The sequence below is a fragment of the Vulpes lagopus genome, chromosome 14 (genome assembly GCF_018345385.1).
Source record: "Vulpes lagopus strain Blue_001 chromosome 14, ASM1834538v1, whole genome shotgun sequence".
Classification (NCBI taxonomy): Eukaryota; Metazoa; Chordata; class Mammalia; order Carnivora; family Canidae; genus Vulpes; species Vulpes lagopus.
Genome location: NC_054837.1, coordinates 27845536 through 27871220, shown reverse-complemented (window position 1 = coordinate 27871220; position 25685 = coordinate 27845536). Strand labels below are relative to the sequence as shown.

The following is a 25685-nucleotide window of genomic DNA, read 5'->3' as shown; positions in this document are numbered from 1 at the left end:
TGAGCAAGCAGGGAGCTGTACAAGCCTCACCAGAGCTGATGGTAGGCAAGTTCTGGTGGGGAAGGGACCAGGCCTGCATTTGAGCAGCCTCGGGAAAAGCTGGAAGGCAGTGGGGTCAGGGAATTTTGTGTCCAAAAATAAAGTGATGGGAACTTTATCAAATCCTCATCGGGAGCCAGGCACTGAGCTCTTTGCCTGATTTCATTTAAGGGACACAGGCCCCCTTAAGATTGCAACAGTTTTTAGTGCGTCTTACAGGTGAATGTAGAAGACTCAGAGAAATTAAGAGACTTGTCAGAGATGACCTAACAAGTAAGTGGCTGGCTGGTATTTAACCGACAGGAACCTGGCTCCAGGATCCAGCACTTGTTTTTCACAGAGTGTTTGTCTCCCAGGGCAAGAGTCAGTGCCTTTGAAGGCAATACAGGAATTTGCAGGTTCTTGCTGTCAGAAGTCCCAGGTGGGTGGGGAAGGGTCAGAATTTGGTCTAAGAATCCTCTGTGTAAAGGGCAGTGTGGGCAGCTGAGGGCCAGAGGTGAGAGACTTTGGTCCAAGGCAGTCTCATTGCCCTCCTCCTTATTTTGCTGATGTTGTAATTATTATTATTATCATATTGAATTAAAGTTACGGGGATCCCTGGGTGGCTCAGTGGTTTAGTGCCTGCCTTTGGCCCGGGGTGCGATCCTGGAGTCCTGGGATCGAGTCCCCCATGCTCCGGCATGGAGCCTGCTTCTCCCTCCTCCTCTCTCTCTCTCTCCCTCCCTCCCTCTCTCTCTCTCTCTCTCTCTCTCATAAATAAATAAATAAATCTTTAAAGAAAAAAAAATGAATTAAAGTTAGTCACTTTGGAGAAGGGAAAGTTCTAGAAGGGAAATCACCAAAACTTTACTAGAGGTTGTTCCTGGGTGATGAGATTTTTTAGAACGTTTTATTATGGAAAATTTTAGACATCCACAGAAACAGGAAAATATGATGAACTGATCACCCGGTACCAAGGATGTTGTCAGCATCCTGCTGTTCCGGTCTCATTTATCCAATTGACCCCTTCTACTTTTTTTTTTTTTTTTTTTTTTTAATATCCTGAAAACCTCAGAGAAGTTGTTATACTCATATGGTGGTGGTGGTATTTTGAGTGATCATTATTTTTTATTCGTCTGGGTTTCCTAGTTTGTGTATAGAAATTTGTATTTTTTTGTCTGGCTTTAAAAATTGTTGAACTTTTGGGCACCTCTGTTTCCTCATCTGTAAAATGGGGCTGCTAACAGGAGTCAGTGAGCTCATCTCTGTAAGATGTTGAGGCATACCACAGTATAGGTGCAGCTGTTTGTATTGTTTTGAATGAGGTATGATTTTTATTTTTTAAGATTTTATTTATTTATGAGAGAGAGAGAAAATGAGTGGAGTGACAAGGGGGCAGAGGGAGAAGCAGGCTCTCTGTTGAGCAGGGAGCCTGATGTGGGGCTCGATCCCAGAACCCCAGTATCATGACCTGAGCCAAGGGTAGATGTCTGCTCAACCAACTGAGCCATTCCAATCACCCCTTGAATGAGGTATAATTTTTAAGGAGTAGATTCTGCTTTTAGGCTCTTGACCACAGTGTGAGTTGCTCTCCTCAGAACCACCATCCCCTTGTGCTTTCAGCCTACGCCACATGGCAGTTACATGCACATGACATGATTAGAGCCCAGGTTCTGTGCTGATGGCTGAGAGACCCTGTGCTGGCACCCACCTTCTCTGTTTCCATATCTGTATGTCGAAATTGTCATGGCACCCCTAGGGCTGCTTTGCATGAATGGAATGAACGAGTGTGAATAAAGGTGCAGTGTAGTGCTTGACATAAAATAAGTGTTGATTGGCACCCTCTCTCCAGTCTTTGGGAATGATTATGAGACCAGGACAGGAATGAGATGTGGAACCACCAGCCAGTGGAACATGCTTTGGCCACGATACAAAACAATCAGATCACCTGGGTCCCTCCCTGCTGTGAGGTTTTAGACAAGTGTCTTAACCTCCCTGGGCATTGTATGAAAAGCTCGAGTCTGGGCTGTGGAAAGCTGCAGAGGTTGGAGCTCCAGCTGTCGGAACTCCTGTACCCCTGCCCTTCCCCACCCCACCACGTCCCCCTAATAGTGGTCATAGCCAGGCAGGCTGGCTGGCAGGAGGGGCTTGGCATGAGGACCAGCAGATGCCAGTCTCGCTCTGTGCACAGATGTATCTGCCAGTTTCTGATGGGGAGAAGCGATCTGGGAGCCGCTCACTTCATTGATAATTAAATTCAAATTAAGAGAGATTTGCATTTATCAAAAGCCTGTTTGACAAGGTGTCACTGTTGCTATCCAGCACCCAGGCAGGCGCTGGGGAGCCTGGGGAGTGGGCAAGAGAAGGCGCAGCCACGTGGGGGTAGGGAGAGAGAAACAGGCAGGGGCAGGGGAATGGGGAGAGCAACTGAGAGACTGCTTGTCAGCCCTTCATTATTACAGAGGGTCATGGCTCCGTGGTAAATGGGATAAAAAACTGTGTGGCCTTCATCAGACTGCTTAACCTTTCTGAACTTCAGTTCCCCACAGAAGTCCCCAGGGGCTCCTTCCAAAGAGATGGACTGCTATAGTTTGGCTTTGCGTTAGGCAAGGAGTCTCCAACCCTGCCGCCCCTCTCGGCTGGAAGCAGGAGAGCCATAGATCTGTGGGGGACGCTGATGGTGCCCCTCCCACCCAGCTTCCTTTACCAGCTAGTGCTGCCAGCTATTGTGAGTTGGCTAAGAACAGCTCCCCACTGTTCCCCTTTCCAGGGTATTCTCAACCTCCAAGAGCTTCTTGCTCAGAGGTGTCCCATTGCACCCCACTCTGGGGGCTGACTCATGGATTCAGGGGGCCAACAACCTGGTCCCTTCCTTCAAGGCAGGACGGCCCTATGGTTCCATTCACCCTCCAGAGCTCCCCGTGGGATCAGGTTGAGACTAGACTCTTGTTGAACCCACCTCTGCCCAACTTCTGCCCTGCCCCAACCTGCTTCCCTCACTCCCTCCTTCTGAGTGCCTTCCCTCCATACAAATCCCCACCTCAGGTTTTGCTTCTAGAGCATCCAACCCAGGACAGCCCAATCCAGACTCAGGTCCCATCTCCAGTAATCTGTGATCTCCAGCAGGTTGTCAGCCTCCCTGAACTGCCTGGGACACGTGAGGATAAGATAGGCCCCACTTCTTCGGGTTGTTTGCTAGAATCAGGAAAAACTGTGGATATGATATTCCTTCTTGTCAACTAGAGGCTCTCTTCAGAGATGAGAAGGATCCTGTTGGTCTGAGTGGACCAAGTATGCTTGGCAAGAGAGTAGACAGGGCTTGGGGAGCAGAAAAAAGAGTGGTATGTACCGGGGGCAGAGGGGTAGATTCAAGAGATGTCTAGGAAGCAGATATTGAGGTTTTAATGATAGATATAGAGAGGAGAGAAGGATAGTCAAGGACAACTTCTAGAGTTGGAGGGCTAGGTGGACGATGGAGCTCCTCCTGAGATGCAGGAATCTCCTCATACCCCTGGGAACCCTCCAGATGAAAAGGTCAGTGCTCATTTTGGAGAAGTATAACCTTCACTTGCTGTGTGACTCTGGGCAAGTCACCCTTCATCTCTGGTCCTTAGTTTGCTCATCTAAACAATCATAACATTCCCTCCTGCCACTGACAGTCAAAAGGGTTTATATGGTGGGATAGATAAAATAATATTCGTCACCATGGATATTTCTCTAAGGAACTGAGGTCTGGCTATATCAAGAAACACCAAAGTCAGACTTAGCAAGGAACAGTCCATATAATGGGTCTCTGGGCAGTTAAATTCCACTCCATGGGAGTCCCAACAATCCAGGAAAGGAGCCCCAGGACAGCTGGTTCAGGATAGGCTTATGTTCAGAAATGCTGGCTGTTGAGGTCATGGTTACTAAAATTGTTGCTTTTCAAGCTCTGTACTAGAGCAAAGCCTCCTGGATCCTCAGAGGGTACTCTTCTTATGGCATTGGGAGTTCCTGGTTTTATCTGATCTATTTCCCCACCTCATCTCAGACCAGCCAATTGCTTTTCCTTCCTTGGGAGACTTTTGTATTGTGGCAAAGAAAACCTGATATAAGAAAATCTATTTCACAAAGTGGATGAACAAAAGGATGGCTATATATGCATTGCACAGCCTCATCCATTCCTTCCACAGTGCTCAGCTTCCCAAGGTCATTTCAAATAGGATAAAATTTCAAAAGAAAGGTTTCCTCTAAGAAACTGCCTATGGTGTTAAAAGGTGTGGGCCCACCTTCATTCTACTAAAGGGTTGTTCATAGTTACAGGTCCTAGATGTTAAAATCAGAGAAGACTTATATTCAAATCCCGACTCTGCCTTGAATCAGCTCTGTGACCTTAATTATCACTTGACTTCTCTGAGCCTCCATTTTCTTATATGTAAAATGGAGATATGAACAGAGCAGTTGGGAGAAGCAGTGAGGTGGTCATGGGGCCATGTCCAGAGTAAATGTCAGTATTTGGCATTTCCAGTAACTTCCCTGTCCTTTTCATCCTGTTTTGGATCAGCTCCTCCCCCTTCACCTTGCTCCTTATAGAAAATTTTCCAGTGTTAAGATGTTCTCTGTCATCTGTGCTTTCAAAGGCAGCCCAAGACTTGGGATGAGCTGGAAATCCACTTAACAACTTTCCAAGCACCCATGAATGGCTTTAGAGGGGCCAGATTTCCTGGGCAGAGGAGCAAGAACAGCAAGTCCAGGATTTTGTTAATGGGGGACAGTTGACATGGAGGCAAGTTTCATTTTTCCATCAATACTGTAGATTGAGCTGGCAGCAAAGAGATTTTTGGAGTTTTATTGAAGTTTTTATTTTTTTCTCTCTTTTTTTGAAGATTTTATTTATTCATGAGAGATACACCAAGAGAGGCAAAGACATAGATAGGTAGAGGGAGAAGCAGGTTCTCCGCAGGGACCCTGATATGGGGACTCAATCTTAGGACCCTGGAATCACAACCTGAGCCAGAGGCAGATGCTCAACCACTGAGCCACCCAGGTGCCCCAAGGTTTTTCTTTTTTTTAAAAAAAAAAAAAAAGTATAATAAAGCCTGTCAAATTGAGAACTCCCTCTTGATACAGAAAAATGTATACAGAGGGTAATTTTATTTTCCTGGCCATGGTGAAGGCAGGTATTTAGAAATAGTGAGCTACTGGGGCACCTGGGTGGCTCAGTTGGTTGGGCGTCTGCCTTCAGCTCAGGTCATGATTCTGGGGTCCTCAGATCAAACCCTGTGTTAGAGGCTTGATCAAGCCTCTTCTCTTTCTCCTCCCCACTTATACTCTGTCACTGTCTCTGTCTCTCTCAAATAAATAAATAAAATATTAAAAAAACAAAAAAGAAGTAGTCTGCTACCAACCAGTTTTGGGGCTGGGTGCATCCTCGTCTTTCATATTAATAAGTTTCATCCAGTTGATGTTCTCTATTTATTGACAAAACCAGAAAAAAATGCTACCCCTAAATATGGCCTCAGGCTGAGGTAGTCTGAAGTTAGGGGAACAAGGAGGGCAGTATTGGAGTGTTTTTTTTTTCATAATTGGAATCACAAAGATCTGTACTCCCATGTCATACCTTGGCTGGGACTCTAGGGCTTCAGAGATCTCTGGTGTGACCTCAAAAGCTGTGTGACCTTGGGTAGGTTACACCACCTCTCTGAGCTTCAGCATTATTCTCAGTAAAGTGGCATTGTATCTTTTCTGATGTTTCAGGCTGCTGGACTGGTCCATGGCTCAATTTTCCTACCTAGGTATAGTGCCTGAGGAGTGAGTGAGATCAGGTGACACCTGAAGGACACATTTCTCTAGTTTCTTCTTTTTTTTTTTAATCATCTCAAGAGATGAGAGGAGATAGTATGTGAAAGGAGATCTTTGTTGGTCATCAAGCCTTGACTTCTTAGACCCTTAGAATTAATATTATAATTTAAACCTGTATCTTGGGTACAAATTAGGGGCTCAGTTTAACATCCCCCCACAACACACACTACACACACTTCTTGGTAGAAGTGTCCCTCCTTCTGTCTTCAAAGGAGACCATCTTTTTTTTTTTTTTTTAAGTAGACCCCATGCCAAACGTGGGGCTTGAATTCCTGACCCCGAGATCAAAAGTCTCATGCTCTACCAACTGAGCCAGCCAGGTGCCCCTCAGTGGAGACAATGTTTTATTAAGTGAGCAAGCTCCTGGGCACAGATACCTGTGCCTGCCGCTTGTTTGGTAACCCGGATTAAGTGTTTTCCTTCTCCACAAAGAGGCATGATGTCATCTTTTTAGGCTAAATGAGAGGACAATAAAAATATTTACTGAGTACTTGCTCTCTGTCTAGCCTTCTGCTAAGCATCATCTAAATATCTAAACATCTAAGAACAGTCCTGTGAGATGGGTACCTGTGTTATCCCCATGTTTCAGGTGGGGAAAACTGAGGCTCAGAAAGATAAAGTAACATTTCAAATCACATAGCAAGTAAGTAGCAAAGTCCCAGCTCTGGGCAGTTTCAAAGCCTGGGCTCCTGTGCGCCCCAAGTTATGTGACCTCCTGATAAATGTCAAGGTTTCAGCTCCATGCCTGTATATAGTAAGCACCCAGTAAATGTTGGCTGCAGCGACCATGACAACAGTGGTAATGCTTAGGCAACCTTTGCTTGGGGGCAGGGGGACAGAATGTAGGATGGATTTCCTGGCGAGTTCTATCATGGATTCATAAATTTCCATCAGATTTCCAAATGGGAAGTCTCATGCTGAGATGAGCCACATGCAAAGTACAGCCTTCCCATCTAGAATAAAAGGGATATATTTGTATATACATGCTTACACTTTGGTATCTCAGAAGCCAGGCAGAACATTGTAAAGCAATGTACAATGGCATAAAATATTGTCCCAATTTAATCCATCTATCTAGTGTTCCATCTAATTACTATATTAGAAAAGTCTTCAGACCATGTATTGAACATTATAAATGGGAATAAAATGATTCTGGTAATGGCTTAATAAAACAGGTGAGGTAGCTCCGTCTGTCTGCCTGTATCCTTGGACCATGGCCAGATTGATTTGTCAGGGAAGGAAGAAAAAAAAAGAAAAGAAAAGAAATGGGCTTGTGTTGTTGCACTTTGGAGATTGTCTCCATTAGGGCCCTTTGATTTTATTCCTGTTTTTCCTTATGAGAAGTGGTTATCGGTTCTTTTTGTTAACAGCAAAATATGTAGAACTGATGGAAAAACTGACAGCGGCTGTTTCATATTTTATAAAGCTGCGCCCGGCTTATAATTTGCCGGTTGGGATGAATTGAGGAACTCTGAAACTCCTGGTGAATTTGCAGCTGATGGCTGCAGTCGTGTCTGAGGGCATGTGTAACCATCAGGATTTAGCTGCTCTGAGAAGCTGCAGCTGGGAGAGGTAGAGGTAGAGGGTAGATGGAGACCAGTCAGAGGAGATCTGGGTCTTTGTGCATCAGATCCTCCTTCCTCTATGTGCCTAGAGAGGTGTTTGCTTTTTCAGAATCTCTGAGGCTTTCTGTATAAATAAAAAAAAATGACTTTCCATTCTTCCCTTCCCCAAATGCTCAGTGTCTTTGTATTGTGAGTCCCTATTCCCTTTCCTTAAAAGCTGCCATCACTAGTGAGGCTTGACATATCTCTGCCTGATTTGCTTCTGGCTTTGGAGCTGCTATCCAGCAACCAGTGACAGACGGGCCACACTACCCATAGGTGTGTATCCCTCTTCACTTATGAGGCACAGCGCCATGATGAAGGAAAAAAAAAAAAAAACCCTTCCTCCCTCCAAGTGCCGTGAGTTTTTCCAGCCCCACACTCTAATGTCTTGCTCTGAGTAGACTAATACGCGGGTGTCAGAGGTTAAATTCCAGTGCACCAAGAGGGTGCCAGTCCTTCTCAGAGGCCTAGCATTCACACCAGGCGTCATCCACGTTGTCATGGCTACGCGGGCCCAGGACCCCAGAGACAAGAGCGCAGAATTAATGGCAGTCCCGAGTAAAGGATTCCTGTCTTGGTGAGGTTGATGGATTACATTGATGTACCATTTGTCATACTGTAATTGTTCTGGCAAATGTAATACCCACTAGTATAAACATTGTACTGCTTTGCTAATAAAACCCAAAATAGGAAGAGAAAGGATGATACAGTGTTATGCTCACTTAAAGAGACAATGCCTCCTTTGCAAGTTGGAGCCTACTTCTTCTTCCAGAAGCCTTGGTGCCTGATGTCTTCTCCATCAATGTGCACACATGTGCTAAGCAGCTGTCCAGCACCCGCCATCCCAGCGTGTATGGTATAGGGTGTGTGTACACAGAATACTCTCTTAGTTTCCTCCCCTATCATAATCTCCCACAATTCCTCTTCTTGGAGGTTTCATTCAGTCCGGCTGTGGGCTGACTGACTAGTTATTGTTTACAACCTTTTTGAGTCTCGTTGGTTCCTGCCTGACATCCCTGAGGGAGGCTGTTTGTCCAAATTGACTTGGCATTCAAGGCTCTGCTCTAGCATAGCTGCTGCTTCCAAGAGGTCTTCGCCTGACCAACCCACCTTCACTGAGCTCACGCCTCTCCAGCTGTGTGATTCACAGTGAATCTGCCACCACCTCGTACCTGTATTGCCTTATGATCCCTCTCGTCGGATCATGATACATCCTTGAAGGACTATTCTTATTGGTAATGCACTCAGCTGCAAATAACTGGAAATTCAGCCAGTGGTGCCTTAAATTTACTGGTGTGTGTGTGTGTGTGTGTGTGTGTGTGTGTGTGTGTTTAAGAAATTTTATTTTTGGGGATCCCTGGGTGGCACAGCGGTTTGGCGCCTGCCTTTGGCCCAGGGCGCGATCCTGGAGACTCGGGATCGAATCCCACGTCAGGCTCCCGGTGCATGGAGCCTGCTTCTCCCTCTGCCTATGTCTCTGCCTCTCTCTCTCTCTCTCTCACTGTGTGCCTATCATAAATAAATAAAATAAAATTTAAAAAAAAAAAAAAAGAAATTTTATTTTTGGAGCAGTTCCAAATGAGATTCACAGAAAAGTTGAGCAGGAAGTACAGAGAGTTCCCATGTAACTTCTGCCCCCACATATGTGTAGTCCCCCCACATCAGCACTCCTCACCAGAGTGGTACATTTGTTACAGTTGATGAACCTGTGTTGGCACATCATCACCCCAAATCCAGTTTCCGTCAGGTTCACTTTTGGTGTTGTATATTCTGTGTATTTGGACAAATGTATAATGGCATGTGTCTACCATTAGAATATCATATAGAATATTTTCACTGCCCTAAAAATCTTCTGGGATCTACCTGTTTATCTTCCCTCTTCCTAACCCCTGGCAACCCCTGATCTATTTACCATCTCCATGGTTTTGCCTTTCCCAGAATGTGCTATAGTTGGCACTGTACAGTATGCAAGCTTTTCAGATTGGCTTCTTTTACTTGATAATATCCCATTTAGGTTCCTCCGTGTCTTTACATGGCTTGATAGCTTATTTCTCTTTAACACTGAACAACATTCCATTGCCTGAGTACAACAGCTGTTTATTTATCCACTCATGAACCACAGGACAGCTTGAGAGTTTGTTTTTCTCAAATGACAAAGTTTACAGATAGGTGACCCTCTGTCTTTCCATTCTGCCATCTTGGCCTCCATCTTTATAGCTGCAAGATGGTGGCTTCTCCTTCCGGTCTCATGTTTGCAGGCCAAGAAGGAGAAAAAGGTAAGGCCAAAGGAACAGAGGGCAAAAGGTTTTCTTCCAGTAAGGACTTTACCTTTTAGGCCAGGAAGTGAAGCCCTCTCCGGGACATCTAATCTTCATCTCATTGTCCAGGACTCTCTCTGGCCACACATAGCTGCACGAGAGGCTGGGAAATTAGACCTTGTAGCTTTTCCATCCTAGTAGAAGGTGGTATGATGGTTGAATTATATCCCCTCAAAATTCATAGGTTGGAGTCCTAACCCCCAGTACTTCAGAATGTGACTATATTTGGAGATGGGTAATTACCTTTACCTTGAAAGGTAGTTCTGTTAAAATAAGGTCATTGGGGTGAACCCTAATCCATTATGACTGGTGTCCTTGTAAGAAGAGGCGATTAGGACAAGACGTACATGTTCAGAGGAAAGACCATATGAGGAAAGACAGCTATCTACAAGCCAAAGAGAGAGGCCTCAGAAGAAGCCAACCTGCCAACACCTTGATCTAAAGCTTCCATCCTCCAGAATTGTGAGGAAATAATTTTCTGTTATTTAAAGCTACACAGACTGTGGTACTTTGTTGTGGCAGCCCTAGCAAACAAATCCACATGATAAGGGAGAAAGGGGTTGGAATAGCTTTCGGGTGTGGGGTGGGCAATGTGTAGTGCTTAATTATCTCTTTATCCCATTTTACATAAAAAATAAACAGAATCAGGGTCAGTAACAAGTCCAGTGCTACATGGCAGTCTAGTATAATGGTCAGAGTTTTGTGGGGTTTTTTTAAAGATTTTATTTATTTATTCATGAGAGAGACACACATACACACACACACAGAGGCAGAGACACAGGCAGAGGGAGAAGCAGGCTCCATGCAGGGAGCCCGACGTGGGACTCGATCCCGGGTCTCCAGGATCATGCCCTGGGCTGAAGGCGGCGCTAAACCGGTGAGCCACCGGGGCTGCCCAATGGTCAGAGTTTTGACTGAGATCTCCTGGGATTGAATCCCAGTTCCACCACTAAGTTCTGTGCAACTTTGATAGAATTGCTTCAGTCCTCTGAGCCTCAGTTTCCTCTTTTGTAAAATGGAGGTTGATAATAACTCTGATGTCCCAAGGCTGATATGATAATTATAAATGAGGTGAACTATAGGATATTATCTACAGAGTGCTCAGGTGTAACAACCATTTTATAGGTGCTCACAGAGCTGGAATTTGAACCCAGATCTGTCTGATTCCCAGACTGGCATTCTGCTCCCCTAGGAGGGTGGCCAGATGAGACCAGCACAGAAACGGCTGAGATTTATGTCCCCATGATCCATTCTCACTGTCTCTGTCCCCAAAAAGTGTCCAGAGAGTGCACTCTCTTCCCAGGGAAGCCCCCTCCTCCCTGATACACCAGATGTGGAGTGAGGGGCTAAACAGAAGCCCGAAGCCCTCTCATTCTCCTGGAGGGAGAGTCTCCAGGATCCAGGTCTTAGAGTCTGGGGGCTCCAACTGCTAGATCACATAGAACCAGGTTTGATAAAAATGGATGATGTGCGCCCTTGGAGCTGAGTGCTTGCAAAGCTGTTGTGAGGATCACCTGGCAGAGGAGGGGAAGGCTACAGCTTCTGGCCTAGAGCAGACCCCTGAGATACTGCAGCCAAAGGTGGAAAAGACTCGGGTAGACATGTCCAGGAAGGTGATCTATCCCACAGGGCTTGCTAAGTGAGACTTTTGGGTGGTCCAGATCCCCAGACACATGAACTGACTGATAAGGGGAGATTCTCCATCCAGGACCTGGCCCTTGGCCTGTCCCTAAAAATACTTCCAGTATATTTGGTGCAGCTGTTGTGGAAAACAGTATGGCAGCTCCTCAAACATTATAAATAGAATTACCATATAGTCCAGCAATTCCCCTTCTGGGTATATATCCAAAATAATTGAAAGCAGGGATTTGAACAGATACTTCTACACCCACATTCACAGCAGCATTATTTACAATAGCTAAAAGGTAGAAGCCACCCAAGTGTCCATTAACAGATAAGTGGATAAACAATTGTGGTCTTTTCATACAATGGAATATTATTCAGCTTTCAAAAGGAAAGCAGTTGTGACACATGCTGTAATATGGATCTTTAAGACCTTAAGCTAAGTGAAATAAGCCAGTCATAAAAGGACAGGTACTGTATGATTCTGCTATAACATACTGTATGATTGATACCCAGAGTAGTCAAGTTCACAGAGGCAGAAAGTAAAATGGTGGTTGCCAGGGACTGGGGAGTTAGTGTTTTATGGGTACACAATTTTAGTGTTGCAAGATAAAAAGTCCTAGAGGTGACTGGTGGTGATGGGTGCACAACTAATGCCATTCAACTATGCACTTAAAAATGGTTGAAATAGTAAATTTTATGTTACGCATATTTTACCATAATAAAAATACTACTGCTTTCATTACTGCTGCTACTACTGATGATACTAGTGATAATAAATGATGCTGTGCTGCATACTTGACACAAATTATCTCGCGAAATCCTCCTGATAATCCTATGTAGATACTGTTAATAAGTAGTTAAAGACATTAACAGTACTGAGATTCAGAGAGGTTAATACATTTGTCCAAGGTCACACAGCTAGCAAATGGCTGAACTGGGTCTTGAACACACGTCCATCTGTCCAAAACCCAGTCTTTCAACCATACCACTCTAGACTTCCCCAGACTTTGACTAAAGCAAGGTTGAACTTGACACTATTGGCATTTTGGGTTGGATAATCTTTTGTTGTGAGAGGCCATCCCAAGCATTGTTGATTGTTTAGTAGCATCCCTGGTCTCCCTCCACTAGATGCCAATAACTCACACTTCCCACTCCTCAAAGTGAGATGGCCAGAAATGTCTCCAGACATTACCAGATGTCCCCCAGGGGGCAATATCACTCCCACTTAGACGTACTGGTTTAACAGGGCCTCCTGGCAGCCTAGGGGATATGGAACAGTTGCTATTGCCCTCACCAAGGGAGATTCGCTGGCCTGCAAGTTGTTGCTGCTCACAAGCTTGCAAAAGCCCATATTTTAAAGTCACACAAATGGATGGAAATCAGATCATGCACAAAAGATTATTGGGGCAGGCTGGGGGAGGGAGGCACAGATGCTTTCTTTGCCTATTGAAAAGATTTTTCCACAAGAAAGTCCCCACTGCCCAGATCCCCTCACACTTAAAATGCCCAGACAGCTTGAAAACATCCCTTTTGGCATAAGGCTGGGCCCACCCTTACTTGTAGCTTGAACAGTGTTCATTTGTAAGATGGTTCATCTTAGCGAAAAAACATCCATGCAGGTCTGTGTAGGTATGTGGTCCACACACATAGTGGAATTGTAGCCTTTCAATTAAAGATGTCAGGATGCTTTATTAGTTGAATAAAGAAGGTGGTAGAATAGGATCCCATTTTTGAGAAACATTCTGCCTATGAATGTACATGTTCGTTCACATGTAGAGAAAAGCCCAGGAGGGTGGGCCCCAGTGTGTCCCAGTGGTTTTGTTCACATCTCTATTTCCAGCACTCTGGCACATAGTAGGTGCTAAATCAGGACTGACAACCAAGTCAGAGTGGAAAGACCAGGCTGTCAAACTTTCTTCTTTGTGTGCTTCTTTGTCATTTGAATTTTTTTCTAATGAGCGTGTAGTCACTTGATGACTAAAGGGGAAAAAACTTGCCCCAAGCCCCCAAAGAAAGGAAATTAAAAAGAAGAAGAAGAAGAAGAAGAAGAAGAAGAAGAAGAAGAAGAAGAAGAAGAAGAAGAAGAAGAAGAAGAAGAAGAAGAAGAAGAAGAAGAAGAAGAAGAAGAAGAAGAACCATGCCTTGAATTTGCCCAGCTCTTCTCTTCCTTCTGCAGAGTTCAAAACTCACGTGCCCAACTGGCCTCAGCCATGGAAAGAAGCAGGGTTTGTGCTTCATGGTCCTTGTTTGGTCACGCATTGATAATATTGGACTCCTGAAGAAAGTCGCTTCTTACTTCTGCTTTGGTTTTTCCTTTGGGCTTTTGAAGTGGGGGTGGGGGGGAGACCAACAGGCGGTGGGTGTCGACAGGAAGGCAGTTAGAGGAGTTGGGCCCTGGAATATGCAGTTTTACTACCACTCCAGGTGGGAGGTAGACGGCAGGACCAAGTGACTTCCTGGTGGAGAGGGAGCTTCCATTCCTGTGACTTCTTTCTCTGTGGTTTTGAAATCCTTCCAGAGCTGCCCAAGCACTGAGAGAAGCTTGGGGGCATGTGGAGATCAGAGAGGAAAAACAGGGACTAGACTTTGGAGAGGGGGAGCAAGTTTCAGGACCACAAAGAAGTAGGGGCATGTCATCTTTTTTTTTTTTTTTTCGGTGATAGAGAAGGGAGAAGAAACACCCTCAGCCTCAACTTTCTGATTTCTGATATTCCAAAGGCCTTTTTGAGTTTGTACAATTGCATCTCAGATGTTTTTGTTTTTTGAAGTTTACAACTGACCCAATTCGTAGAAAAAGATAAACACCCTTCCTATGTTTGGAGTCATATGTAATTTTTATCTCTTGACCTTTAAATGTAAGCAGCAGTAAAATGAAGAACTATTGCAGTCATTTAACACTCTGGCTGTACTAACTGGTTCCTGCCTGAGAACCGTGGTTTTAAATTGGCTAATGCAGAATACTTGCAGAGCTAATAATAATTCAGATTACTCCTGTCAGCTATTCCGGTTTCATGGGTAATTTAGTAGTTGAATAAATTTTTAAAAAAATTCATTCGTTACCATGCACTGTTATGAATCAGTAGATGGTTTACCATTGGCAGCAGTAACTGTAAGAAGATTTAAATTGCTACTGAAAAGGATTTGAGTGAAGGTAATGTTTTATAATGTTCTAAGCCATATGCACTACTTTCAGGCCTCATCAGTTTTACATTGATTCCTAGTGAAGTGTTTAATTGCATCATGAATGCAATATAATTCAGTTCTTTCTGCTAATATGGTATATATCTCAAAGTGATATACAGCACTGACAGGGAGAATTCGCAGTTTCGTCCGGATTTGGGAGGGCAGTGAGAATTGGGCGCCTACTGGATGCATGGAGAGCAGGCGGCAGAGGGGGAAGCTGTAGCATAGTGCTATCTTGCTAAGACTGGGTGGGGGGCTGTCATAAATGTGTGTGGGGAAGGGTAGGCTGTGCTGTCACAAGCCCTCAATGCTGACGGCCAGCCAGAGACGGGTCTGGTATTATAGGCCTTCCCTCAGAGGGCAGGGAGATCTCTTAGTTGGCTGAGATGTCACAGAAGGCTGGCCAGGGTCTAGTATTATAAGCCTTCCCTCGGAGGGCAGGGGGATCTCTTAGTTGGCTGAGATGTCACAGAAGGCTGGCCAGGGTCTAGTATTATAAGCCTTCCCTCGGAGGGCAGGGAGATCTCTTAGTTGGCTGAGATGTCACAGAAGGCTGGCCAGGCCTGCTCTCGTCATCAGGTGCTCATGGATCTTGCCTGGCTCTCTCATTGGCCATTTCTAAGTGGTTATCAAGAATTGGGCTTTCTATTGCCATTTGTTTCATTTTTTTCATTTAATATTTACTAAGCACCTAAAGAAATGGCAGTGGAAGAGTGGGCGGTAGGCAGCTTGTCAGAGCTGGGGACAAAACCCTCTTTTGCTTTTTATTCTCTGCATCCCATGAAGCAGCCCAAGGTATAGGGATATTCTTGCTGGGGTGGGCTGCTGAATTCTGTTTTAAGAGGTATCTCTGCCTGCCATCCTTCCAGGTAGAAGGATGCATTCTTCCAAATTGCAGTGTGTGAAAGAAAAACTCATTCTTTCTGGCATTTGTTCATTTATTCACTCACTCACCTGTTCAGTAAATTCATCCATCCAGGCACTGTTCTAGCTTCTGGGGATATAGTGGACAGATACTCCTGCCCTCATGAAGCTTCTATTCTAGTAGGAACAGAGAGACCATAAGCAGGTATATAATTAAGAACACAAATTAGCCTCAGGTATATCAATGACTGTCTTCCATTGGGATCCACTTGGTATGTTGGTTCTGGATTTTTTCCAATATGTCTCACTGCACTCACTTGCTTAGGCCACTCAGCACCACAGACCAAGTGGCTTCAATAACAAAAATTTATTTTCTTGCAGTTCTGGAGTTTGAGATCAAAGTGTCAGCAGCAGTGGGTTCTTCTGAGGGCTCTCTCCTTGGCAGTTCTCCTTCTATGCATGTCTAATGTCCAGATTTCCCCCCTTTTATAAGGACACCGGTCATATTGGAATAGAGACCTCATTTTAACTTGATTGCCTCTGTAAAGACCCTGTCTCCAAATATCCAACTAAGATCACATTCTGAAGTAGTGAGGGTGAAGACTCCAACATAGGAATTTTGGAGGACACAATTCAGTCCATAACACTGTGTAGAGAGCGAGAGTGCGCATGCATGTATGTATGTGTGTGTGGCAGGGTGGATGGGGGTTCTCAGGGAAGAGAACAAGGAAACAGTGCTAACTGTGCTCTAATCAGAAGGCTTTCTGTCAACCCCTATGAATGATGTGAAAGTCAGATTGCTTGTCATGTCAATTCCTTCTCCAGCAGGACCTTAAAATCAGAGTTCATGCATTTTCAGATATCTGATTGTTGTGTAGCCACAAAGCAGAAGCCCAGGACCTGGGGCTTCCCGCCCCCCCCCCGCCCCCCCGCCTGGCGCCTCGATGTAATCAGAGCCTCCTTTTTATCCCTACTCTTGAGGAAGGCCAGCCAGGACACCTTTTTGATCATTGTAACCTTGGCGCAGAAGAATAATTTATCCATGCCCCCGGACGAGGAAATTGCAAAATATTATTTATGAAGGTGAGCCGACACGTCGTAATTCTGGCCCTGCATTTCTGGATGTGGCTGGCCAGGATGGGGAAATGTGGGTGATGTTTGATAATAAAATGGGACAGTGTACCCAAGAGATGGAGGTGTGAGAGCAACGCGGAGCCTGGCATCCCACAAAAGAGATTTCAAGGAATGAGAGTTGTTTTGGATACTGACCCCAACTGTCCTTCATGGACTCCCAGGTCAGAAGTGGGATCCTATATCCCACATCCCCCAGCATTCGGGATATAGAGAGACTGGTGTGAGAGGGGCTGTTGAACAGCCCTTTGGGTAGAGAAAGGTAGGGGGAATCTTTTGAGGATTATAGCCTTGGTTGTGGGAATTTGGAAGGTGTGTAGTAAAGTGGTCCCTGGCTTTGGACCTTGCCAGCCTTGAGTTTGAGTCCAGGCTCCGATGCTTCCTTCATAGTTTGTGACATTGAGCAAGTTAGGTCACTTTTATGAACCTCAGTTTTCTCACCTGGGATTAATAATCAGTCAATCCAAGAGTTGCTGGGAGAGTAGCATTGAGATAATGCAGGTAAAGTGTAATTGTCTGTTCAGGTGGCTTGACTCCTTACCTAGAAGCAATAGAGTGAGTAATGAAGAATGCAGCTCTGGAGCCAGAGAGCCTGGCTGGCATCCCCACTCTTAGATCTTAGCCCAGTCACTTCATCTCTCTGAACCCCCATTTTCTTCCTCTGTCAAATGGGCATAAAAAAGGTTACAATTACATAGGGCCCTCTTGAGGGTTGAATGAATGAATGGAAGGAAAGCGTTTAACAGTGCCTGCCCCATAGGTAATGCCCAGTAAATGTTGGCCATTAATGTAAGTTCATCGGACACAATTCTTGGCAGTCTTCCTTCTGAGAAGCTGTTCCCAACCTTGACTCGGATTTAGAGGCAGCCTGTCTCCCATCTGCCAATGCTGTCCTGTCGAACAACATGCTTAATTTAAAAATCCAAATGGATTGCATTCTTTATGTTTTGAAAAATTCTTCTGAGCATCAAGAAGTGCCCCCTTAAGGGGGCAGAATGTATGTTCCCTGGGGGAACCACTCCAGCATCTGTCCACCATAGGGGAGATAGCAGACTCCAGCAGACCCCAGCATCTCTGACTGCCCAACTCACAAAGTGGATGTAGCAACTCCTAAAACCAGCATGACTCTCAGGCATCAGCCATGGAGAGTTCAGCCCAGTAAATATTTTGCAGCTTCTCAGCAATTTGGGGTTCTACCGAATTAGCGTTTGGTATTGAATTAGTATTCATTTTCTCTAATATGATATAAAAGTATAATCACATTAGAGACTTTTATAGCATATTAGATTATACATTTGGAACACGTCCCCGCCTGAAGCAGCTTTAGGGGGGAAAAAAAAAGCCCCGCCAACAACAATAACAAGCGAACCGTCTTCCACCCTGGCTCACAAGCCTGGGCTTTTCCAGCTGGGCTGCAGCAACCTGGATAGAAAATTCTCTGCTCTCTGCCTCCTGGTCCCTACAGAGAAAGAATTTTCATTCCACTGCCTTGATTTGTGAAGCATTGAATTTAAGACCTTAATAGTCGTTCCAAATGAATGTTTCTTTAATCCCGGGGCAGAAACGCAGGCTGTGGTTGAGATGTAATTAATAGCACTAATTACTCTTCTCTCCCTCCATCCACTTTTCCTCCTGCCAGCATCCCCGTTCCCCAAGAAACCTGGCAGAAATACCAGAAATGTTCACCTTTTGCTCCACAATGTCCCTGGGCAGGGAAACCAGAACTCACCCCAATCATGGCTCCCTGTTTTGGAATGTTTTTCCTCTGCTTCCTAATGGTTCCTCTAGTTCTGGGACTCCTGTGCCTTCCAGAAGTTTTATTTATTTATTTGAGAGAAAGAGAGAGAAAGAGTACAAGCAAGGTGAGGGGTGGGGGAACAATCAGATTTCTCGCTAAGCAGGGAGCCTGACATAGGTCTCAGTCCTGGGACTCCAGGATCATGACCTGAGCCGAAGGCACCCAGGGGCTGAGCCACCCAGGGGCTCCTAAATCTAACCTTCCAAAAGGTTAGATTTTTGAGAACCTGTTTGCAGCCATCATGGTGACTCAACCAATTGTGAAGGATAATATCCTAAGGAGGTAGCAGCACATGGCCTGACTTACCTGAGCATCTTTCTCTACAGTACAGCCTCACTGATGCATTGGTCTTAACATAGATGAAGTTCCTCACAGACTTGGCAAGGTGCCTATCATCAGACACCCAAGCTGAGGGATCCCATCAGCAGCCCTTTTGGGCCCAAAACTTAGCCTCACCATACCATTTTCCACTACAAAGAATAAAGGATTAAATTTCCCTGTATGTATAATGAAAACAACTAAGCTGGTCAGGAGGGCTGGACATGATTTATTTATACATTGCCAAATTCCCAAATAATTGCAGTTGGGTAGACTTGCCCAGATAAGCTTTGAATATAGGTTGCATCTTGCATGCGAACTTTGACGGTTCAGCAGTAGCTTCCTGGAATGTCACATGGAGAAGGATTCTTAGACCACATTCTGGATCAGCAAAAGAGTCCCATTGTCTATAAACATTTGATGTGCTAGGCACTGCTCTAGGCACTAGGGTCACTGCCTCAAGCTGGACAGCTAAAATCCCTCCCCAAAAGGAATTCACATTCCAGCTGGAAGAAGCTGACAGTAGATACCAATAAGGCCAGGTCATTCAGGACTTGAGCATAGGAGAGAGTTGTTATCCTATTCTAATTGCAATGGGAAACCATGGGAGGATTTTCAGTAGGGAGGCACCAGGATGCACCAGGATGGTTATGTTTAAAAAGTCAAAGCTTTTTTTTTTTTTTAAGTCACTTGGAGAAAGGAGGCAGAGGGGGAAGCTAGAAGGTCAGATTCAAGGTTTGTTTAGGTGTCTGAGCTGAGCAAGGAATGGTGGATGATGGAGGATGGGCAGCAGTTGATTCGATTCAAGCTCTACTGTAGAGATCCAGATGACTGAATTCATCAGTAATTGGATTGCAGGGTAGGAGCGAGCAATCCATTAGTAATGTCTGCCACTGGCATGCAAGGTGGCCGTGGCCACTTAAATGCTATATATTTGCCATCTCTACCCTTTAAGTCATTTTTAGCTGGTGAAGGGAGCTGGAGAGGATGAAAGGGCTACTCAGGGGTAGTAATTTGTGGCTTTAGTAACAGGTAACAACTAACAGATATTCCAGGAGGTGCATTTGAAGGGAAATATTCACTGGCTGTCCGTGCAGACACTGTGGGAGACTGGGGCAGGGGGGTAAGGTACCACATTGTCTCAACCTGAGATTGTCCAGAAATCAGTCAGGCAGATGGGACCGTCAAAAGACCAAATCCCTGTAGAGGTGTGCCAAGGATCAACATGATTCCAAAGAGACACAATCAAGGAGGTTCAAAGAAAAGAGGCTAGACAGACAAACATCAGTGGAACAGGTTAATAGGAAAACAGTGTTTCATTCTCTCAGGTGAAAACAGAGAATCAGAGACAATCCTCTGTTCTCTCCACCCTACAAATAGGAAGGACTCAGCAGTGTTCTTCTTCTCCTCCTCCTCTTCTTCCTCCCCTACTCCTTCCTCCTGATCCTTCTTCTTTTATAAACCTGTCTTCTCTAAGAAGATCATACACTTGGAGATAGTTGTCATGTGATTGGGCAAGGTGAAAAGTCAGCTTGGCATTGGGCAGAGAACTAGACTTTGGGAGGGAAGAGCCACTTTAAAAGCCTGGAGCACTCACACAATGATGTGGCAAGACTGAGGTCTGGGAGACCCATAATCTCATTACAAGAAATTTGTCAATCCTTCAGGGTAAGGGAAATATTGTGAGATAATGATATTGAACAGGGCTATATGTGTTATATGTAACTTTCTATCTATCAATCAATCAATCTATCTATCTATGAGAGAGAGAGAGAAAGAGAGAGGCAGAGACACAGGCAGAGGGAGAAGCAGGCTTCATGCTGGGAGCCGATGCGTGACTTGATCCCAGGACTCCAGGACTCCAGGATCACGCCCTGGGCCAAAGACAGGCGCTAAACTGCTGAGCCACCCAGGAATCCCCTATAAGTTTCTATTTAAAAGAAACGGTATGAGGACAAACTTTGTGATTATAGGCCAATCTCTTCCACATTCATTCCTGTGAAGAGTCTAGGAAAAATTGTCAAACTGCAGTCTCTGTCCTTATGCCCTCGATTCTCAGAGCTGACCCTGGACAAACTTAGTTTCCTTCATTGGCACACAGGCTGGCCATGAAGATAGAGGGCACAGGAAATGGGACCCACGTGAGGCCTCCACCCCAGCTCCTTCCCCTTAGGCCTGGGAGAGCCATACAGGTCTGGACCTTTTACTCCTACCAGAAAAAACATTGACAACACCCACCTGGGACCCTAGCCTGGCCTTTCCAGCCAGGATGCTGGGCCAGCTTGGAGAACTGCCGAGTATCCTATTTTAAAGTATTAATTTTCAAAGATACATTATTCTATAAACAGTATACGTATAATGTTTTAAGTTGAGACATCAAACATGTGCATAGAGTGAATGGTAAGTCTCCCGAAATTCTAGCCCCCTTTTGGCTGCTCCACATTTGTCTGTTTTTCCAGGACACTTGAGCCTATAGACAAGCATACAAGTGCAGCCCCCTTATTAAAATAGAAGAGAGGGACCGCCTGGGTGGCTCAGCAGTTGAGTATCTGCCTTTAGCTCAGGGAGTGATCCTGGAGCCCCAGGATCAAGTCCCACATCAGGCTTCCTTCATGGAGTATGCTTCTCCCTCTGCCTGTGTCTCTGTCTCTCTCTCTCTCTCTCTGTGTCTCATGAATAAACAAATAAAATATTAAAAAAAATAAAATAGAAAAGAGATTAGGGGATTACTCCTTCCTTCAATACTTATAAAGTGCCTACTGTATGCTGAGTGTGTAAACAAAAGAAAAATGGTCTCTCTAGCATAAACAGTCTCAGAGGGGGTCTGGGGAGTCCAGTGAGAAGCACTTAAACTAATAGGATAAAAGAATCACAAATTGTGATCCTACAAAGCAAATCTACAATGTCCAATGGTAGAGTATCAGGAGAAGGGAGTTATTAAATGGATCATGAGATATAAGGAAAGAGGTGTGTGTGTCTTGGTGTGAGGTGTGATTCAGTGTCTGGGTAGTGTGGGATATGTCTGCGTGCATGTGTTTTTATCTCTGTGTCTGGGTGTGTGCTTCTTTACCTCTGTGAATATCTGCGTGTCTGGGTTTGTGTGTGTGTGTCTGCATGTGCACGAGTGTGTGGCTTGTTTCAGGGAGGGTTGCTGCAGATCTCAGAGCTTGTGTAACCAGAGCCATTGAGGGTTGGAGGTGCAGGGGGAGAACAAGGCTACAGCTGGCTATATAGGCCTCCTTAGCTACATAGGGGCTCTGGGTTTTTGACTTAGTACCCAAAGAACTGACAACAGGGTACAAAGAGAAGTAATGCCATCTGACAGCATTTTGGGGGATCACTCTGAAACAGCATTATGAAGGTAAGCAGGTAGCCAGGAGGAGGCTGGTTAGGGGTGGTGAGCAGTTTGGGCTTCACTAAACGTGGAGCTGATGGGGCTCACTGATGGATGATGTAATGTGACAGAATGGAGTGAATTGGAAATGCCTTCCAGGCTCCTGGCCTGAGCATCTGGATGGATGTGTACCACCTTTTCTTGAGATGGGGAAGATGCTGGGAGAAAGAGTAGGGAGCAAGCAGGAGTACAGGGTTCCCTCTTGGCCATGGGAGATCTGAGATGGCCTCCCAGAGGGATTATCATGTCTACAGAGGATGTGCCATTGGCACTCAGAGTCCAGTGGGCTAGACATAAGAGACCTGGGCCGGGCCCCTAGACGACTTGGCCCCATCTAGGGACCGGGCAGACCACCTTTCCCTGGCTCTGAGGCCCTTAGCAGAGCACTGAAGGCCCCCCTATCAGTTATCTTAGCACAGCCCTGGGGGCACTGATCCAAGAAAACCATTAGAAGGATGTCTGCTCTAGGGACCTGGCCCCAAACCTCAGTAGCAGAGAGCTGTGTGGAGGAGCTAGGGTTTTTGCAGGGCTGGCTCCCCCATCATCAGGGCCCTGGGGCACTGGATCACCTCCCCAGGGACTGGGACAGGCTTCCCAGAGGCTAGTTCACATTACCCTTAGCTCAGAAAGTAAAGGTACATTGTATTGTTAAGACAATCATTTCTTGCATACCTTGGTTGAAGGTAGACCTTGAAAGCTAAAACTGATCCTTTTGTAGTTCATAAGTGTGATGATTGGGTGTTTTTGCATTTGTGTAATATGTGCCTCCCTCAGATCTTGTTATAACCTCGGCACATTACCCATCTGATATAAATAAGTAAGTGCTAAGCATTTTACTATATCAGTCCTAACCACCCATAAGCTGAGTTAATCCTTACAGCAACCCCAAAAGGCAAGTTCTCCATTGATTCCATTATACAGATCAGGAAACTGAGGCCCAGCAAAGTAGTGGTTACACAACAGTGTAGTATAGATAAGGTTTGAAAGTAAGCCAGTCTGACTGCAAAACCTGTTCAAATGCTGTGCCAAATGCTTGGTGTAAGTTATCTCTTAAAGTCACAGATACCCGTCAGTGGGCTGGCATCTGAGGGCAGGGGATGTTACCATTGCACCCATTTTACAGAAAGTTAAAGTGAGGCTCAGAAAGAGGAAACACTTCTGTAGCTGTAGCTCAGTGTCCCACAGCTGCTAAGTTCAACACCAGAATTTGAACCCAAGACTTTGCAAGCCATGCTTCCCTCCACTGTCAGTAAAGGTCTCCATCCCCACAGTCCAAAGCCTCCCGATGACCCTCTGAGGGCAGGAGAGGAGACTCATTCCTTGGGGCTATGCCAGAAGCTTCCTGGGCAGGGCTTTATAAATTACTGAGAAATATCAGAGGTCCATGGGCTCCTCAGAATTCTGTGGTGGGACCTGGTGAGACCCCATCTCAAAATAGGTGGGTTTATCTCTGGAGTTCCCACCTGGAGCCCTCAGTGAGCAAAGGCTGCCGCTCATGTTGGACTCAAGTGTTATTAAAGCCCCTACTTCTGGGACACGAAGTCTCAGCCAGCTCCTGGGGATTCAGGCCATTCTGCCCACTGGGAAACCCCAGTGGTTCCTTGGGACAGTTCTTTCCATAAGAGCACTGATGGGGCAGCGCTAAATAGCTCACAAGCAGTGGGAGCGCTGTGTGGGATTCACCATTTGTTTTAGCATTTATACTTGAGAAAATACACATCCCTCTGTGTGTGTATGTGTGTGTATGTGTTTCTTGAACTAGTCGTTGGAAAATCACACCCTGATTTAGAAAAACCTACTTACTGAAGCTTCCAGAAGACCCTTGTTCGATTAGCAGAGCTGTTAAGAGTATGAGATTTGGGGTCATGCTGTTGAACTCAAAACCCAGCTTTCCTGCTTACTGGCTGCCTGACCTTGAGCTTGACTACTCCTAACCTCTTCAGGTTTTAGTTTTCCCACCTCAATGCATTGTTTTAGGAAACGAACAAATGCCTAGAACTGTATCTGGTATATACTGTGTACTCAGTTTGTTAGCTAAGCGTTGTTGTTGTTATTGCAGCCTAAAATAGGTTTTTCTGGAAATGGGCAGATAGTAAACATTTACGCTTTATTATGGGCCACATGGTTTCTGTTCCAACTACTCCTCTCTGTCATTGTAACAGGAAAGCAACCATGGACAATATGTACATTGCATGGATGTGAATGTGTTCCAATAAAACTTCCCTGTGGCTTATATATGAACATGACGGGGAGGAAAGTCCTTTTTCCTCTGGAAGAATGTGACCCTGGGGCTGCCAGCAGCTATGTTCCCCAAATTACTAAGGAAGCCAACCATGGTGAGAGAAAAGGAGGACAGCTCAGAGGGAAACAGAGCCAAGAGAGAGAAGTCAAACCCTGCCAATCTTGTTTGAGCTGTCGGATCTAGCCATGCCTGAAGCTACTCCTGCGTTGTTCAGATATGTGAACAACAGTTTCCCTTTTATGCTTGAGCTACTTCGAGTTGGGATTCTGCTGCTTACAACCAAGAATCCTGAATTATATAAGCCTTCTCCCTTCATGTTTCACTGTCCCAGTCAGGTATAACTAACTGCCTACCCACTTGCCTGCCACGGTCAAATTCATGATACTACTCAAGAATATATTTTTGTCCCAAATATATAACTTCCTTTCCCTGTGGGGGTTTAAATAGTTTCATTCTCAAGGTTGCATAATTTTTAGCAGGTAGGTGACTTCATTTCAATGGACCTCAGTCCTCTCCTGTAAAATGAAGTTAATCACTGGACCTACTGCACTAAAAGAATTAATGTTTATAAAGTGCTTGGAACAGTCCCTCACACATGCTAAGTACTACCTAAGTGTCTGCTGTTATTACTACCTGGAAACAGAGCTCACAGACTAAGGCGTTTTCCTGACAAATAAAGGAGACCATCTGGCAGGGATTGGGTCTTTCCGTATTCCTAGCACCAGCATAGGCCTGGTCTTGAGTGGGCACTTGGTATTTGTTGAGTAGGAGTGAGTACAAGATGAGGCAGTCACAGAAAGTGACTGTGAGAGACCCACAGGATTTGGGGCTAACTCTGAGGTGTTTGTGATTAGGAGTCAAGCTAGAATTGCTTCAGGGATTTATAAAACCTTGAGACACAGAAATGTTAGGGGGCCCATAAGCAACTTAGGGATTGAGTGTTTGGGATTTAGACTTTAGCTACTTACGGTGTGGTCCACCATGGACTGGTGGCATTGCCATCACCTGAATGCCTGTTTAGAAATGCAGAGACTTGGCCCCACACTGGACCTCTGGAGTCAGAATCTGCATTTCCACAAGATCTTGGGTGATTCTTGTGCACATTAAAATTTGAGAAGTGGAGAGGATATGCAGATGCTGCAGACATGGCCCCTATGTCTTGAGGGACTATTTATGGAGGTGAGGACATGGGGGATGTGGGCCTATCAACTGTTTCATTAGGAAACAGGCTAGCTTCCACCCTTTGGCCCAGACACACCACTGGTCCGGTAAGTAGAATCTGACATTTCCACACAATGGTTTGAGAAAACTGCCCCCACTAGAAAGGTGCCCAGCTTCACTTACT

General features: G+C 45.3%; 1 protein-coding gene and 1 non-coding gene across 15 annotated transcripts in view; both read left to right on the top strand.

Moving 5' to 3' along the window:
* Positions 1-25685, top strand: part of CUX2 (cut like homeobox 2) — a 322707-nt gene that overhangs the window by 148467 nt on the left and 148555 nt on the right. The window lies entirely within an intron of this gene.
* On the top strand, positions 22805-22908 carry LOC121475895. Its single transcript, XR_005983844.1, has one exon. It is a non-coding gene; the product is annotated as a small nucleolar RNA U13 (small nucleolar RNA).